Below are 20855 nucleotides of genomic sequence, written 5' to 3' on the forward strand. Positions count from 1 at the left end.
CAATCCAAATGACTAAAACAATCACATGCTTCTATTTCCACCGTCAGAATTCCATTCAGTCTTTTCCCACCTGGAAAGAAACTTTTGCCACGGAAGTTTCAGTTAATGGCAATACAAAACGGAATAGCTTTCTGTCGTTTAAGTTTAAATTCATATAGATTATATTCACTAAGAGCATTAAACTTTCCCTCAAGATGCTGAACAGAGAAGCAGAACTGCGTAGCTGCAAGGAATGCCGTCCTTGGCGAGTCTAGGAAAAGAATGGCGGAAATTCCTGAAGGGTTTATTCATGTTAAACGTTTACTGTTGGGGGGGTGGGTTGAGAGAGAGAGAGAGGGGGTTGGCGATAGGGAAGGGAAGAAGATAAGTAATGAGGTGCTCAGCACGCTCTCGCAATGCTGAAGTTTCGGCGTTTTTCGCCCAACTTTTTACGATGGGCAGAACGGTCAGGAGACAGACTGAGAGGTCTTTGCAAATTGCAACCTCTTTTGCAAAAGATTTTTGTTTGGGCTCTTTCCAATTATGCAGGATTAACAATATTATTCTCTCTCTCTCTCTCTCTTTATATCTGGATTTCCAGAAAGGAACAAGAATACAGTCAAAATATTTTTGATTGATTGCCGATCGTTAGGTAAGATATTTCTAGAATTCCCCAAATCTTTTCTCACTGCTGTTTGGATTTGTCATTCAGGAAGTGTCTGAAGTTTTGTCGTTATGGCATAACGCCCTTGTTTCATAATCTTTCAGAAAAGGTTTTTCAAGACATTAGTGACTGGAGAATATTCATTTATTTATTTATTTCATATAACTTTCCCTGTTGAAAAGGAACTGACTGAAGTTTTGTTACTGTGGCATAAAATAAGACGGTTTTATTAATCGTTCTTGGTTTCATATTCTTTAATGAATATTTTTTAGGACATTAATGAATTGAATAGTTGATTTTTTTATTAATTTTTCATTTAATTGTATATTCATTTAGATAATTATTTACTTGTTTATTAATTTATATTTATTTACTCATTTTCTTTATATTTTCTAATTGAAGAAAAAGTCCGAGACGAGTTATTCAAGTAGACTTAAATTTCATGAAGATACCTGCTATCAGTCTTTGCAAAGGGAACCGGGTAAAAGACAAAGAACTGAAATCCCCCAACAGAAAGAGAAGGAAAATTGGAAAGAAAGCAATTGGAGGAAAGGACGATTGAAAAAAAATAAATAAATAAACAATTTAGACCTGGTATTTCAAATCCTTCAGAGAACCTGGATTTCATGATAAAAAGATGAGAGAATCTTTTAGTCATTGAAAGCTTCAGTGACAGACACACTGTGTATGTTTCAGCCTGCAAGGCATCCATTCATGCATTTAATAACCTATAAGGGCAAGCCAGAGGTCCTCTGAATAGCTTAAATCCGTAAGGTTATTGGATCCAAAAGCAATAGCAGAAAGACGATACGAGGCTCCTGAAGTCTTTGTGGGCGTTTCATAGTCAAAAGGCCAGATAACGACTTCCATCGCCTTAAGATATCCCGGGGACGCATTCATCCTCTTTTCATTGCCAATTCCAAACTTATGCCCCATCAGGCGCCATTATCCTGGACTCCCTGAGGGCTATCAACGCTCCCATAAACATCAGGCATCAAACATCACATTTATCAGTCTGTGTTTTTTCTGTATTCGTTATATACCTTTCGTATTTTTTTAGTTTTTTTAACACAAGGCCTGTTTTTTTTTTTAACAAGAAATTGGCCTTATTGGTTTGTTCAGTAATAAGTTAAATTTATTCTTATAAACTATACTATATCTAGCATTACTTCATCTTTTTTAGAAAAACGACCTTTACAAGTCTTGGTACTAGTTTTTATATATATTTTTTTTTTATTTAAATTAAATTCAGTATCTAGTCTTTTGTACTGAGCATTTTCAGTAACTTCCTGTTGGAACTCGTTTCACCTCGAAATAGAATTTCTGTCATAAGTATCTGAGTGATAATTGCTTTCCTGCCTCTTTGTTTCACAGGTGTTTTTCAATTTCTTGACAAAGTTTTTATTCCTAAGATCAGTATGCCTACAGTAGCTGAACTGCCCTTCTATGCTAGCCTTCCTTTGATTCACGATGAGTACTTTTATAAAGAATTACGAGGTCTTATTTTTAATTATGCCCCTCCCATTAAACTGAATATCATTCCCACCAATCCAGTTACAATCTGAAGTCTTTTCAAATTTAGACAGCCTAAGTCCCTTGGTGACCTTAGGTGCTGTATATAAATTCGTTTGTCCTAGATGTAGTCTGGGAGACTACTTTCGTGAGATCGACACCGAGGTTGTTTAAGGTGCGAATGGATTGTCATAGGGCGTCAGTTATCTAACTGGTGTCAAATTAAATAATCCTGAGTTCTCTAATACTCCAAATCATGCAAAAGAATGCAAACATAATATCCATTACAAAGATTTTAAAATTCTGGGCAGGGCACCGAACCACCAAATGTTGACAGTTGTAGTTATTATTTATAAAGCGGGCAGTGGCCCACTTACACGCCCAGTCTTCTTCTTCGGCATCTTTGTACCTTCGTGAATTCTGCTGGTCTGGTTGTGCTCCCATATAGTCATTCTGTTCCCCTCTCCCTTTCTGAAGACTTGTTTCCTTCCTTTTAACCTAATGTAGTGTTTTGTAATTTTTATTACTTTTTTAATTGATTAACACTAGTATTAATTTTATGTTAGTTCCTTTTTAGCCTGAGAACGATGGTTTCTTTTTAGCTTTAGAATGAGACGCTAGTCTTGAAACGTAACGCCATATGCTTTCAATAAAACATCTTAAAGACTTCTGGGATATGTCTTCTCCTCCCCTGATTTGGATATTCGGTGAAGTTTTTAGAAACTGTCAACTACCTGCATTATATACAGTATATATATATATATATATATATATATATATATATATATATATATATATATATATATATATATATATATATATATATATATATATATATCACAAGGAGGTCACGTTGCCGACCTGGTAACTCGGGTTCGCTTCCCGCGGCCGGCCGTCACAGGCTCTTCATTCTTCCCTTTGGATATCGGCTTCGTAGTTACAAGCATATCCAAAAAAAAAAAAAAAAGCGCGAGGAATTAGCGAAGTTAAGAGGGCATTGTGGCTATTAGAATTACATATGTGTCTGGTAAAAGTGACCAGTAGATTCTGCATATATATATATATATATATATATATATATATATATATATATATATATATATATATATATATATATATGTATATGTATATACTTTATTTATATACATTATATATATATAATATATATTATATATTATATATACATATATATATTATATATATGTATGTATGTGTGTATATATATATATATATATATATATGTATGTATGTATGTATGTATATTATTTTGAAAGCGAATATTCGTAAGAATAAGACATTATTTATAGCACCCTACTGTCCCCGGAACTTATTTCAGTTAATAATTATGATCAAATAATGCTAAAGAGCCTACTAGAACATTTCAGTATAATTTAGCTATTAGAGAAGTACAATTTAAATCCTTATATACATTCATAGTATCGCAGATTCCTTAGTATTTGGCCACAAAAAAAATAACAGTCAAAAGTCACTAAAATCCCTCCGTCCTCGCATTCTGTTTTCATGGACCCTTAAGACATCCAGAACATAATTATGAGCCATACAGTAAAAGCAGTAGATGAGATGTCACACAATCACTTAGGATTTCATTGGTCGCTTTATTATCATGCTTTATTTCCCAAAGATGATTATGAGAGATATTTGGAGTCCAGCATTTTCATTATAATTATTATGTATTATTGAGCTAAAGAGTAATTGTAATAGCGTAATAGATAGTAGGTACAGTGTTTGCTGTAGTACTTGAAAGCCTTTTTTTTAGTGAAAGAATTCCAATTTCATAAACACCTGCAGTCATTTTAATTATTTTAAATGTTATACAAAGCTAAAATTTAGAGAACTCTACGTGAATCTTTCCTAAGAAATCGATGAATAGATAGATAAATAAACACCTCATAATCAGATACGTTCTCTTAACATCTAACTCCCGTTGGTGCTCATATCATACTGATCTGGGTATTATTAGTCCTTTTAGCAATTAATATAATAATTAAAAATTACGTAGCAGTTTCATTAGAGCGCCGTAGTTGAAACGTGATTCATACTGAAAGTAAATTTTTTTTTAATACTTGAAATCGTTGTATTATGTTGTCTCCGCTCTTAATTTTTTATCTTTGCCTTCCGCTTGCTGTGTAGATTTTACATGCAGCTCCAAGTCCTTTATCCTGCAGTCATATTATATGCAGGATGCCTTCACTCACATTTTATATACAGGCATGTTAATTGTATAATACAACGACAGTGAGAATACTTGCTGTAAATGACATGCCACTTGCTCTGCATATCAGAAAACACAATTGCTCTAAGCTGCATCGTTTGTTAATGTTATTATATTTTAGGAAGATCTAGTGTAAAGAGTTTACGTTTTGCATGGAAAGTTATTGGGTAGTTTTATGATGGTTGAATTAGTAAATGATTTACAATACAATTTTTTCCTAATATTTGATGTCACATACAAATGACACACACAAAGTTTTCATAGTATCTGTGTCATTTTGAAATGTGATTGGACGGGCAGCCTTGCCTCTATTTCATGCCCACACTTGAAGAGAAGGACAATGAAATAAAAACTAGGAGCAACAGAGACGCCTCTTAACGAAAGAAATGTCATTACAGTCTGGACAACAGAAACAGACAGAGAATTCCAAAGTGTGGTAGTGGACGGGAGTCAAGTCCCTGAGCCGCGTAACTTGTACATCACTCGGTAGTGGAGCCTTATGCCAGACACTCTGCCAAATCCCTTGGAGATGTCAAGAGTAATAAAACGATTCTCCGAAGTATATATAGTAGAGAAAATGACCACACGTAAGTGAAGTCGGGAAGTAGGTCACCGAACGGGACTCAAAAATGCATTTTCAGAGGATTCTCCTTCCGCCTTCAGAGGGACTTTTGACTGAGAGTTTCCAAGCCTGAAAGAGAGGCAAGGCTGCCACTCCACTCACATTTCAGAGTGACGCAATCTATGAAAAACCTTTGTGTCATTTGTATGTGATATCAAATATTAGGAAATGAATGCATTGCATAACATTTAACGTGTCAACCATTGTAAAACTACGCCATACCTTTCTAAACAAACGTACAGACTTTACAGCCACTCTTTCTTAAATAAAATAACAGTAACAAGTGCTATGGCTCTGACCAACGGTGTTTTCTAAAATACAGAGCAAGTGGCATGATATTTACACTACGAGATTTGATTGTCGTTGTTTTATGCATTCAACATATGTTTGTGTAAGTGCAAGGGAAGGTACCGGAATATGATATGACTGCAGGACAAAGGACCCAAGAATGAGAATTTAGTTATCATCAGTTCTGCCTCAGGAAATCAAACGAATCTTGTTTGAAGAGAGATATTTATTTTTATAAGATGACATTAAAAGTGATACCTTTGTATTAATAAAATCAATTATTTACGTAAGTGGTAAACAATAATTGAAGCAACTCAGCTGAAAGATAAATTAAGGGGAAAAGATGAACGGAAATAAAATAAAAGGAAAGGAAGAAGAAAAATCTGGGTCAGGTTAGTGCTTCGGAGATTGTGGTTCATGATGGTAGGCAGATTGTGAGTTCTATTTCCTTCAAGATTCAGTTTTGGGGCTTTTATATCCATAAGATACAAGTAGACGTTTTACCCGCATTTAGTATCCTACGAAGGAAACCCGAAGGTCCCCTGAATAGACCAGACCTATAAAGTCACGGCTCACCCAAAAAAAAAAAAAAAAAAAAAAAATTTCTGAAGGACTGAACGAGACCCTTGGTATCACTGTGGATGTTTGAAGCAGCAAGTTGACCACATCAAAATGACCGAGATCTCACCATAATTTCCCAGATATATGCTTTTCTTTCCAACTTCTGCCAGTTTCAGATTGACTCATTTTCAAACCCCCATTCCCAGGGAGGCTGATGGTACCAACAAGCCCATAAACACAACAAATTGAATTATCACTTTTAGGAACCGTTATTTTTTTATTTTTTTTTTTTTTGTACACGTTACTCTATTTTGTTCTCTCTTTCTCCTCTCACTTTGGGTCATTTTAACTTATCTCAGATGCACGTGCTCTCATAATAGTAATGATTAATATTGACATGTTTAAAGGCCATAAAAACCAGGTCGTCTTCGTACGCCTTTCTCACAGGGTCCTCAGCTCTCCAGAACAACCCATAAAAGCGATGTAAAAAAGTCGTCTCATTTCCTCCTGTCAGTGGAAGAGCTTCATCGAAAAGCTTCATTAAAATGACGCGATGTGGTGTTAGGTTGTACTCTTTACTTTATTATCATACTGATTGTATTTTGCACATTACATTGCAGTAATAGATCATATTGTGTTTTTCTTACTCTTCGTCGTATAACATTCAGTTTGTCAATGGAAATACTATTTTAGCTTGTAATCTCTCTCTCTCTCTCTCTCTCTCTCTCAGGTATTTAGAATGAAAAATACTTTATAGTTATAGAATTTCTGTATACAGTTTCATGGAAAACTCAAGTTTCTTTGAATTTCTGAGGCGGATGTAAAAGTCATTAATTTCATTCTTAAGGCGACGGCAAATTTAAATTTGCTGTGCAAGTTATTTGGAAAGCTTAACTCATAAATGCGATAAGGTCAACATGCGTCGGGGAAATTAGTCGTAAAACAGAGTTAAATAGAATTTTGTAAGGAGTTGGTTGATTTTGAAGACGAAACCCTGATTTACACGCATGAAAATGTAGCATTTATTGATACTAAAGTATTAAATAGATTGCCATTTACTATGCTACATCTCATCTCCCTTGAAAGAAAGTCCCTGAATTATATATGAAACCAGCATAATTATTGTACAGCACGCACTAGACGATTAAATAGCACACTGTTTATTACGCTACAGTACTTACAGGTAAAAACTTAATCCAGTAATAATAGCAATAGTAACAGTTACCACTAGCCTCTATTTCTGTGTTAGATATGAAACAGTTGCCCCAGAGAATCTCCTGTCAGTCCCTTGATGACGAAAGCCCTTCATAAGGCGGCGTTCGCTTTTAACTTATTCTCTTTGCATGACGATCAGATCAGACTGATAAGGATTCCATTTCATTCAGGAATCACTACTAAAGGTAAAATTAATCTTCAGCACTGCCGCTGAAATACGACTCCCGTAATAGAAGGTGATTTTATTGTAGATTCGTAAAGTAATATTCTTTTTAATATCTTCTCTTCCGTGTTGTTTCTTTCCGCTCTCGATGTGATATTGGTGCGAATCACAAAATCCATCTTATCTGCAATATGGTGTTCAGGGTGCTTGCGTTTCTGTCTGTGTAAATATATTTTGGCACGCGGAAAAACCCGTTGACAATGAGAAGCATAAGAAGCCATAAATATCAAGATGCTTCATGCACTAAAAATGAGAGAATTTAATTGTTGGGAGTTTATATCTCTGTTTCGTATTTTATTATAGGTGGGAGAGGGCCGGAGCATTCTCGTTTGGCAGGGAAATGATACTGGATGATTAAGAGACAAAATTGTACTGGATTGACTTATTCTAAAATTTTTGATATCACGAATAACGTCGACAGAACATGTTTGCATACGGGGACGAATAGGTTTTTCGTAATATCTGTAGAAACATACTGAAAGGTAAAGAATCCTCCGGTGGAAAACATTCACTCACTAAAACAAGGTCATGTTCTAGCAGAGTTGGTGGGAGGGTAATTGATGGATGTAATGATGAGAAGAGGAGAAGCTGGAGGTATGCCTGATCACTATTTAATTGAAACCTAATGGGAAATAAAATTTAGCTTTACTTTGAGAAGAAAAAAATAAGAATGAGGCTAAAAATGTAAACAGGACATGAGTTTAAGATAGAAATATGAATAAGGTTGATAAGATAGAAGTATGAATATCATGTAAGGTGTGAGTTATGTAGAAAATGGATTAAAGTTAAAGACGCCGGTGATGAACGAACTACGTAAGAATTAGGGCAATCAGTCAACAGGGATGGTTTTATTTCTCCTAAGGAGAAATATAACCAGTTTATAATAGTATTTGGTAATAAATCGTTGGGAAAGGAGGACAATAAAGATTTTTTGAAGCATGTCTTGAAGAAAGACTAGATAATTACATATTAAAAACTAATGGATAGATGAGATACTCAAGAAGGGTGTATGAGGGAAGAGTAGGAAGTCGAATGCTGGAGAAAATGGGCTTTTGCTCAGGAGAAAGTCAAGTAACCAAACGAAATGAATTAGAACGAATAAGACAAACTGAGGCAACACTGATATACTAAAAAATTGATTCCCAATATCCTAATGATTCTCGTAAAGTTATAAAATGACGATAAAACCAACTGCTTTAAAGCACGTTCAGAGCATTTCCTTTTTTTCCTTTTTATGATGCTGTTTTAAACGTTACTTTGGAGTTTGTTTTTTTTATAATTTATTTATTTCATAGATCATACAATCTTTTGTTTATGGTAATAAAAATCATGAAAACACTTATGTAAGAGATCATTGCGTCCAAGACTCGAATTGAATTTATTTTCTAATTTAGTTAAAGATCAAATTATACATTCATAATACTCCCCTCTTTATTTTGAATTGGCACCCGAGTTTTGTTTGTTAAATAATATTTGAAAGGGTTAACTAACTCTGTATAGGTCTCCATACACGACCCACTTAAATAGTCTAATGACTTTACTTAGGGCCGTGACCCATACGTCGTGGCTCATAATTTGTGACCCATAGATTGTGACCCGTAAGTCCGTGACACATAGGTCTTGACTTGTAAGTCGTGACTCAGATTGTGACCCATGAATGTGACTCATTAGTTGAGACCCATGTTTCTTCTATATTTCTCTCTCTCTCTCTCTCTCTCTCTCTCTCTCTCTCTCTCTCTCTCTCTCTCTCTCTCTCTCTCTCTCTCTCTTAATAGTTATAAGCCAATCCTCTGCTTTTGTAGCTACTAAGCAAAACCTAATATACCTCATCATATAATTGAGGATTTAGCTGTAAAATACTTCTTGTACCCCAAGACTGATTAATATTTTGCTTTCAGCAAAATTGGTTTTGAATTTAGATCAGTTAAAATAGATTATCCCTTGTAACAATTGTGTTCTTCTATTTGTTATTCCGACCGTGGGAAACTGTCCATCTTAACCATCTTCTGCTTAAGCAAAGAAATGAAATTTAACTTAAACACTTTCCGCTTAATTTTTAGTCTTTGTGGAAATTGTTCTCTCTCATTTCTTGACATTTTTCACTTCATCAGAAGAAATTGTCTTCCTTTGAAAAGCATTTCCCTTTCTATAACTTCAACAGGGGAAATTATACCTTCCCAAAAGTGCCCAGCGTTCAGAGAACAACGTGAAATGTTGACTTACAAATATGACGTCAGTCTTGACAACTGTGACGTCACAAGTTCGCTTGAACACAAGTCTTTGTTTCAGACGGAACCTTTCTGTGTCTTCGGGAGATTAATTGCTGCCATGAGTCTCACGGTACGACACCTGGCAGAGGTAATTAGCAGCCACCTGACACCATAATGGACATCATTAACAGGGAATTATGAACATGAATAAGAGCATAATTGCAGGCGAAAGTTTAATTAGTCGTATATAAAATATTACTTGTTTCCAAGCCTAGTGTGTTAATGAGTGCCAAATAGGATGAGCTACCGCATGTTAATTTCAAGATAACAAAGGATCAATACCTGTGATAAAGACATTTGATGCCCAGAAGTAATCTGAGATTATATTATCATAATCCATTGAAAGTTTTTGTCTTTTGGCATTTTGTGACAAATAAAACTGCCTTTACGTATTTCTGATGACTTTTTATAACTGTTTGAATGTCCTACAGTGAGACAAAATGGTGTTAATATATTCGAGGATAAAAGTTAAGAGATATGTAAGAGAAAGTAAACAGAGAAGCGTTACTAGAGAGAGAGAGAGATTCCTTAATGTCCTTTTAAGCGAGGATAGGTCTACTTGTAGAGTCCTCACCTGCCACTGCCTGGTTCCCCCTGGTCTTAGCGTGGGTTAACAGGGCCCTAGTCCCTGACTGAAATGTGCATATTCTCGGTTTCTCGGCATTGTACGTTACGCAGAGACCTGTCCTTTGCGTCTGCCGCTCTTGGGTGACCTTTGCAATTTCAGGAAATAGCAGTGATGATGAGCATTATGAAGGAAAGTAAGATACACCTATTTAGACATTTTGCAAAATTCGGTGATAAATGGTGTCCCAAAAACAAGCGTCCAGTTCAAAATTCATTATGCATAAAAGATGTGAGTTGCGCTTTGGATGAATCATAAAAGAGTAAAACTCATCTGTCGCCAGAGATAAAAATGAATTAGGTTACCTTGCAAAGTTTATTTCCACAAATTGAATAAAGTATTTGAGCTAAATACTTTTAAACAGTGCACGTTCACATTACCACTCCCGTCATTATACCCCTCAGCCAGACAAATCTGGTCCAACTTACCTAAAACTTGAGTTATTGAGTCTCCGTGCCTGGTGTCTGCAATAGAAAACTCAGAGAGAGAGAGAGAGAGAGAGAGAGAGAGAGAGAGAGAGGGTAGGGGGGGGGGGGCAGGCGTATAGTAGATGAAATCAGAGGAGACTCGTTACAAAGTTCTCTGATTATCACAGCTTTAAAATCCTTATTAATTTTCCGAACATTTGACTTTCATCATAACTTTCCATTTCAATTTTTATATATGGCTTTATTATCCATTTTTAGCACTTGATGTATACTTTGCTTGGTGTTATTATCTGGTCGGTTTTATGGCTGGATTCTTATTTTTTTAGGTACTTTCACCAATTATGAACTGAGTCATACTGACTCGTCGGATATCTCCTTCCTGTGCGCTATCTTCGCCACCTCTGATGGGTTGGTATAAGTGCTTGGCATAATCGCCCCTGCATTGGTGTTTAATCTAACAAACTCTTCTCATTGATATTTCCTTCTACCGAATACATTTATGAATATTCTTTTCTGGGAGCCATGAATTAATAAGTCAGGCCTCATTTTGGAAACATTCTCTCAAACACCAGTTCATTCTTAGTCAGTCCAGGTTCTCCAAACTTAACCAAGTTTCTTTCAGAATCTTTCAATTATTTTTATTCTTTTCTGTTCCTGGACTGTATCCACTTATGCCACAACATTTTCTTGTGCCATACTCGGTTTTACCAGAGCAGTCTGTGGAATAACTCCTTTTGTAATCTTTGAAGCACCGGCTCAGTCTTCTTGTCATGATGAGCATTACTGCTCTCTTGGTGCGCCTATCACATTGTACTGGAATAGCTAAAGGCTTTGTACCATTTGGTGTTTAGTATCAGTAGGCCTAGGATAAACATCAAACTTAGAAAGTCACAAGTTATCGCAGCTTCTTCGATGTATTTCTGACTTCTCATCAAGACACAAAGCCTAATTGTGTGAGGACATCCCATTGAGGCAGTCATTTAAACTCGGGGAATGCCTTTGGCTTTCGGCTCAGTTGGTAAGGTAGAGCCCAGAGTCCCACATCAGGCCTTTCTCTCCTTCAACTCCGGGACGTCCCTGCAAGGGCAACCAGGGCGCTGAGGAAGGACTCTGCCTAATTGCCTTTCACTCCAAAGAGTGGCTTCTCCTCTGTGCCTTCGTTGCACTGCCGTGAAGACTAAACAGTGATTTTTTTGGCCAGTAAGTATTTAGTCATATTTACTTAGCGGACATATTTTAATATTGAAAATTAAATGTAGGTCTTCCATTCATGGGACTATTACTTTCCATGAAGGTATACAACTATTTGATAAATTAAATCTAGCACAATGTATATATTTTGATTTGTTTTATATATCAATATTTCAAGATAAATTTATAAATCAGCTGCCACTGAATAAGAATCTATACAAGGTTCTCCTATTGCTAACAAGATACCTCTTTTCACCCTAATTTGAAATATATAAAGTATATTTGAAAAATAAAGTATTTGCACGATGCATATATGAATTTTAAATGGAAAAAACTAACAGAATAAAATGAAAAAGTAAAGGGACTGTTGTGTTAATGATTTTTTTAAGTTTACTACCTCATGGAGTAACTACTTTCGAGGTTTTGATCTGTTTTTTATTTACAAAATATTTTCGTTGTTCTTTTACCAACAATTACAAAAACACCGCACATTGTAATTCATTTTCCTCCTTTCTTATTGGTTCTTCGTCAGTTCTGTTTTTTCAGTGGATCTATTTCATACCGCGTAGGTGTATACTTTTGTCTTTTCAAGGCGATACTGAACAGAATCCATGCCGAGACAGCCCTTAAAGTTCATGTGTCGCGGTTTACGGAAATGTCTTAGGAATATTTTCTTGGTTTTCTGCGTCGCGCATCTTAGAACGACCTGAATTCTCCATCATCTTGTCTGCACAGTCCTTCACGGAAATTGATCATGAAATAAATCCTCGCAGTTTTCAGCATTTGCGAAAAAAATGGTTCGTTTTACCATGAGAACTTTCATGATTATTGACTAGTGGAGAGACGGGAGCCTTGCGACTCCTGAGCAGTCTATGCAGTCCTTTTAATTATTTATTTATTTATTTTTTATTTCTATATTTTGTTCTAGGGGAAGTTTTTACCTCAGTTACAAAGGTGGTTAAAGTAACATTCTGTTATACATTAATATTTAATTTTTAAAGTTGCATCCTTATTTCTTTGAAAATGTCAAAGTCATTCAAGGTTTAATACCAACAAAAAGCTGTCATTGCTTTCTGTAACCGTCTTAACAATTCTGATAATTATGCTACTGTTCGGATGGAAATCGCGTGATTGGCTGTTCTTTATTAACTTATGGTTCACTGAAAGTAACTGAAAAGCAAGTAATTTATTTATTTATTTATTTATTTATTTATTTATTTATCAGTTTTTATTCTTTTGCTAAACTGAAGAGAATTTGTTCTGGTCTACGGTAAGTTGCAGGGCCAAAGTTGGCATCTTGGAATCTGTGCCTTTTCTCCATGTCAGAGTCGCCGAAGATCAAATTCCGGAGGCTGATCATTCTAAAACCCAGAAAACATCTCAGAATTACTGAAGGGATGCTGACATCTCCATACTTATATTTACTTACGAATATAATGCCTTAGGAAATAGTCAACCCAAATTTGGCAGTTACTAATTCTTATGCTGTTACTATTGTCAGTGACAGTTACCTTACCAATGTCTTTGGCATATCCTAACACGAATTCACCGGAGGTAGACTCGAGTTACGTTGATGAGCGTAAAAGGTTTTCCTCTCAGTTTTCTATTTCTGCTGGACTGGGCTCGTTTTTTTGGGAGGGGCGAGGGAGCGGGGGTGGGGTCTCTCTTGGATAAGGTTTCGGGGCTCTGCAACGACATAGGTGGGACTCGGCAACATCATCCTTTCAATAACAGTGCTAGAATTTCAGTTTATTGCCCTTGAAATATATAGGAAAATTCCACAAACAGCTATATAAAATTCTGCTTGAGGTATACCAGACGTAGTAATAAAAATTGAGATCCTTTCTTTCATTTCAAAATATAGTTTCAGTTTTGGGTGCTACGGGTGGGTATTTCCGTATATGTGTGGAGGGTGGAAAGGATAGCAGTGCAGTGACTAAAGTGACACTTTCTAGCTTTTGTTCCACCATCTGGGTCCTGTTTTATGGTTCCAAACCTCTATTATCGGAATTATGGAATTATTGAGGGCCAATACCGAAAATGGTAATAATAATATTAATACTGATACAACAAAACGCAAAGAGAAGAATTTTTAAGAACAATGTGATTGACCAACGGAGGCTAATTTGATTACACAGAGAAACTGCCTTTTGTTCATCTGTTTGCCTCTTTGTACGTCTCCTGCTCGATTTCTATCACTTTTTCACAGAATTTACCCAAAAGTATTTCCAGCCTGGTTCCTCAACCAGTGCACGTAATCTCAGAAAGACCGTGTAAATATGCATCATAAACCTTCTTTAAAGGAAGTTGTTTATCACTCATGTATCTTCTATGTGACCCATTAATTTTCTCAGTGGAAGGCGTTTTCATGGAAGACTGACAGGGCCTGTAACTTGTTGCTGATATTTTGTGTGATTTCTTTATTTTTTACTAACAACTGTATAGTGTTAAAATATTCAAATATTTGAATCATTATAAAGTTCATTTACCTGAAATTAGGACAATAAATGGGTAGTTTTAGGTAAGCTGGAAATGGAGAACACAACCGAGGGTACGACTGTTGAAATACGGGTGAGGAGGGCATTAATCCAAATTCGAAAATTTTGGGGGCGATTTGGGACCACAGTGTACAAAATATACAACTCCAGGGCTGCATTAACGAAGTACCAGTGAAACGGAAGCTCATTAAGTACTGATAACCAGTACCTTTTAATTTCAATGTAAAATTTCCACAGCAAATATTCGGAGTTAGTTACAAAGACTTCATTCCGTGTAATTAATGAAACTGAGAAAATAGAGTGGTAAACCCTACCGAATTGAACTGAATATTGAATTTAGGCCCAAGTGGCGCCAAGCACTGGGACCTATGAGGTCATTCAGCGCTGAAACGGAAATGACAGTAAAAGGTTTGATAGGCGCAACAGGAGGAAAACCTCAAAGCAGTTGCACTATGAATCAATTGTTAGGAGAGGGTTGAGGACAGTAAGGTGGAAGAATGAAATAAGAAAAGATTTCCTCCCGGTCTCTTACTTTCGACGAGGAAGGAAGAAGGGCATCTGATAAAGTACTGGGATCAAAGTGCGATGTGTTCATGAACGCATAAGGCCTTTGCCTGTCACTGCGAGCCATTAGTCACAGATCAGCGCACTTCACCGGATGTACCTTGAGACTGGAGGTACCATTGGTGATTTGTACCTAACATGTTAGTGGATGCGAAGAATGCTTTATTTATTTTTACTTATTATTTTTATTTATTTTATTTACTAATTTTTATTTTTATTTATTATTTTATTGTTTAGTTATTTATTTATTTAATTTTTTTTATTTATATATTTTTTATTTTTATTTATTTTTATTTATTTGAAATTTTATTTATTTTTATTTATTTCAATTTATTTTTTTTATTTGTATTCATTTATTTTTATTTTCATTAATTTTTATTTATTTTTATTTTTTATTATTTTTTATTTATTGATTTATTTTTATTTTTATTTATTTTTATTTATTTTTATTCATTTTTATTTATTTTTATTTATTTTTTATTTATTTTTATTTTAATTTTTATATTTTTATTTATTTTTATTTTTATTTATTTTTATTTTTATTTATTTAGTTATTTTTATGTATTTTTATTTTTATTTATTTTTTTTATTTTTTTTTATTTTTATTTATTTATATATTTATTTTTATTTATTTTTTTATTTTAGTTATTTTTTTTTTTTATTTTTATCATATTTATTAATTTTTTTTATTTTTATTTATTTATATATTTATTTTTATTTATTTTTTGTTTTAATTATTTTTTATTTTTATTTTTATAATATTTATTAATTTTTATTTATTTATATTATTTTTATTTTTGTCAATTTTTATTTATTTTTATGTATTTATTTTTATTTATTTTTATTTTTATTTATTTTCATTTTTTTTTATTTTATTTATTTTTTGTAATTATTTTTTTATTTATTTTCATTTATGTATTTATTTTTATTTATATTTATTCATGTTTATTTGTTTTTATGTATTTTTATATATTTATTTTTATTTTTATTTATATAATAATTTTTATTTATTGTTATATTTATTTATTTTTATTTTCTATTGTTTTATTTATTTTTATTTTTATTTTTATATATTTTTATTTATATTTTTATATTTATTTTTATTTACTTTTATTTATTTATTTATTTTTATTTTTATTTATTTTTATACATTTATTTTTATTTATTCATTTATTTTTATTTATTTTTTTATGTATGGATTTAATTTTATTTAATTTTATTTATTTTTATTTTTATTTTATTTTTTATTCATTTTTTTATTTTTACTTATTTTTTATTTATTTTTATTTTCATTTATTTTTATTTATTCTAAATTTTATTTTTATTTATTTTTCTTTTTTAATTTTATTTAATTTTTTTAATAATTTATTTTTATTTATTTTTATTTATTTTTATTTTTATTTATTTTTATTTTTATTTATTTTTTTATTTATTTTTTTATTCATTTATTTATTTTTATTTATTTATGTATTTTTATTTATTTATTTTTTCTCATTTTTATTTTTTTTTATTCATCTTTATTTATTTTTATTTATTTATTTATTTTTTTATTTATTTTTATTTTTATTTTTTATTTTTTATTTATTTATATTTTTAATTATTTTTATTTTTTTTATTTTATTGATTTTATTTTATTTATTTTCATGTATTTTATTTTTATTTTATTTATTTATTTATTTATTTTTATTTATCTGTTTTTTTTATTTTGTATTTTTTCTTTATTTTTATTTATTTTATTTTTAATTATTTAGTTTTTATTTATTTTATTATTTATTTTATTTTTTTATCTTATTTTATGTATTTTTTATTTATTTATTTTATTTCTTTTATTTTATTTATTTTATTTTATTTATATTTATTTTACTTATTTATTTTATTTTATTTGTTTTATTTATATTTTTTATTTTAATTATTTTATTCATTTTATTTTCTTCATTTCATTTTATTAATTTTATTTTATTTTTATTTATTTTATTTATTTTAATTACCTGTTTTATTATTTTATTTGTTTTATTTTATTTTATTTTTCATTTATATATTTATTTATTAATTTTATTTATTTTATTTATTTTATTTTATTTATTTATTTTATTTATTTATATTATATATTTATTTCATTTATTTTTTATTTTATTTATTTTATTTATTTTTTTATTTATTTTATTTATTTGATTGATTTTATTTATTGTATAATTTATTTTATTTATTTTATTTTGTCATTTATTTATTTTAGTTATTAATTTTATTTTATTTATTTATTTTTTTTTCTTTTATTTTTTTTTATTTCAATATTTCAGTCATTGTTACTCTACTTTACTAAAGTTATATTAGAATGGATTTCAACTTTCATAACATGGAATAATTCTGTTCGATGAAAATGATTCTTTTTAATGGCCATAAACGTGAGAGAATTATTTTCCAAGGAATGAAACATCGACAAGATGAAGTGTGGAGAATAAAAGAAAAAGATAAACAGAAGTGTGACCCATGAAACTATAACAGCTGTTATTTTCCATAAGGTAAAACCAAGGTGATTGTGGTTGTGTGTTTGTGTTGTGTGACGTTGTACGTTATGACCTATAAATCCAGGTCACAGGTTCTGTAAGTAGACCATTCTACGGAAGCATGGGTTACAAAGACAAGAGACAGTAGCTTGAAGATTATCTGAGGCCCTTGGCATAATTGTGGGCGTTTGATAACATGATAGAATAGAATGTTCTTTTTATCACAATTTCAAACGTTGTCCTTTTCGTTTACCATTTAGTAGGGATAAAGGTATCGAAAATATCTTAGACCCTTGTATTATCGAGAATATCTTAGACATTTATGTATCAAGGAACTTATCAATATTTGACAGGAAATTGTTACGTTTATCTGTCATTACTGTTGTTAGTGCAAGACGCCCTCCATAGCTTATGTTATTTGTTTCATATTTCTCAATTAATGTAATTATATTCCCTCATATGTGGTCTAGGCAAATTCATGACTTTTTACGCTAGTTGCTTTTAAGTTTGTGATTTAATGGAATAATAATAATAATAATAATAATAATAATAATAATAATAATAATAATAGAAGGCCTTAGAAACCAAGACCTCTTCACATGCAGGCCATTCTCCTGGACGAGCAAATAAATATAATCGAGAGATCTTAAACCGTCACATTTCACGCTGTCACTGACACTATAATCCGGTGCCTCATCGTGATGCTCCGTCGTAATATGGGAATGTGAGTGTCATGAGACGTTTCATGATATCATTAAGGCTTTTTAGACTTGGTTTTTCGTTACAACGATTATATATCTTGAATTCAAAAGTAAATCTTTTATCTCCTTGGATAAAGTTCAGTTTATTTTAAAGGAGGTACTCTAGCTTATGATTAATCTCTCTCTCTCTCTCTCTCTCTCTCTCTCTCTCTCTCTCTCTCTCTCTCTCTCTCTCTCTCTCTCTCTCTCGCCGTTGGTTTCCTTTACAGATACAGAGCAGTAAATTCATTTTATATATAGATTAGATTTGGTATTTGATATAAAGAATGTATATTTTATATGACAATGCTACGATTTTCTTTCATACATTTTGTAGCAGCGATAAAATGAATTTAGGTTTAAAAGCTTTATAGAAAACTAAGTCTCAAAAATATAAGCTATCACCCTTCAAAGAATATCGACCTACAGTACATTATAAAATAATGTGTGAACATAGATTCATTTATTCAGCGTGTAGCATAAAAAGGCTTGAACAGCAAAATTCGGAGAAACATTTTGCCCTTGATGTATTAAAGCTAAATTACCTAAATCTTCTGTACGTTTGAATAGGACTCGTGTAGGAGTAAATAAATAAACAGCTCCCATAATCAGTTTTTAACAACAAGGACCGAGACAACCGGTAGAGGTTTTTATGATTTTATCTGCTATCCCATAGTTGCTGGTTTATGCTTGGAAAATTAGCAGGTATCGGTATTGCCCACGATATGATTGACTGAGTAGAAATAATAATGATAAAATATAAATAAATAAGTAATAATAATAATAATAATAATAATAATAATAATAATAATAATAATAATAATAATAATAATAATAATAATAACAGAAATATATTTCTAGTGAAGAAGAGGAGCAGTTATTTGTATTACCCACGATGAGATTAAGTAAATTAATAATAATAATAATAATAATAATAATAAGAATAATAATAATAATGTATCTCTAATAAAACAGAGGAGCATTTAACGATTATCCTTTACCTGAAAAAAAAAAAAATTCCGTGGTGATGACTCTTTACTCTGTGAGATCGCTCGGATAATTCATTTCTCTCCTGGCGATGTCCAGGTCATATTAATCACGGTATTAGTAATGCTTTCAGAGATTAATAACGTCATTGAGAATTACGCGACGGTATTAATGGCGCATTGCAGGTGCAACTCCTCTTGTGAAACAGAGAAAATGATTTTAATTTCGAGACGGGCATAGGATTTCATTTCCCTTCTCTTCCAGGTTTCACTTCGTTGTCTTGTTTTTCGTTTAATCTCGACCCAAAGAAGCTTTTTGCGTGTGATGTTCAGGACGATTCATGCTACCTAAATGCTAAGATATTTTGTTAACGGGTTGGAACCACGGCAGGGAAAGTTTTAGTCATAAATAACAAGCGTCTTAGGGTGCATCTGCACAGCTGTAAAACATCTCATAAACACACTTTGGCTAATTATCACATACACATAACAAACAATTTGAAAGCAAGTCAACGACTTATTTGTAGTTCTAACCAGCGCTACAGACGACTATCCAGCATTCACCAAAACTTCGTTCACCACTTATGATTGATGATTTATTTTCAACTTGTTTATATGGATGTGATAAGTTGCCGGTGTGTGTTCATAGCATGTTTTGCTGTATTGTTGACACGCCCTTATGCGGCAGAGAGGGAAATATAATTAATTATTTAGAGTTGTAACGTTAGTCCTTGTTGAACATTGTGCGGTAGATTTTATAATGACAGGTAGTGGCTTTTATGTTGTAATTTTTTTTTTAATATTTGACCCCATATAAATAGAATAAGCTAGTTAGTTTATGAAGAACAAAACAGTATATTGTGTAGCCGTTTATAAAAGGGAGGATAAGTTAGTATGAACAATGTGAGGGAAGGTCGTGCTATATATGAAAGAAGTAGGGTCAATCTAAGTGGGTACTCACAAGAGGAAAAGGTGTAGTTTATGGCAGTAAATACTGAGAGAGGTTAATGACCTAAAGGATCTGTAATAGAAGATTGAAATAGAAAGATGATGTCTTAAGAGAGTTCTGCCGTGCGTTGATGCAATGAGTATTTAGAAGAGTTATTGAAGAAATATGATAAACTACGGATCTTAATAATGTGAGACAGGAGTAGGCCGACTAATTATGACGAATTCAAAGAACTTGACCAGCTCACTTCAACATTATTCTTGAAAGGCAAGAGGAGGCAAAATGTAACGCAAGCGTTGCTGGTGAACGAAGCCAGTGATCTTCTTAATTGCAGGCTGGAGGGTTGGAAGAGAGTGCTCGGAGGAGAGACTGGAGGAGGTGTTTGAACAGAAGGTCCTTCATATCCAGAGTTAGGGCGAGACAAAGGTAAACGTTGCCGTAAATATTGGGTGGTTGATTCTTCTATGTGGGGAAATAAAGAGGCTGATGCAGGGAAGGTTTCTGTATAGTAGTTTCGTCCTTGAATGTAGAACGTAGTGGCTCTTGTTATATTCAGATTTTATTTGGTTTGTTTTTAGTTTGAACACACACACATATGTATATATATGTGTGTAAATGTAAATATACATACACACATATATATATGTATGTATGTATATATATATATATATATATATATATATATATATATATATATATATATATATATATATATATATATATATATACATATATATATGTATATATATATATATATATATATATATATATATATATATATATATATATATATGTATATATAT

Source organism: Macrobrachium rosenbergii, chromosome 45 (assembly GCF_040412425.1).
Source record: "Macrobrachium rosenbergii isolate ZJJX-2024 chromosome 45, ASM4041242v1, whole genome shotgun sequence".
Taxonomy (NCBI): Eukaryota; Metazoa; Arthropoda; class Malacostraca; order Decapoda; family Palaemonidae; genus Macrobrachium; species Macrobrachium rosenbergii.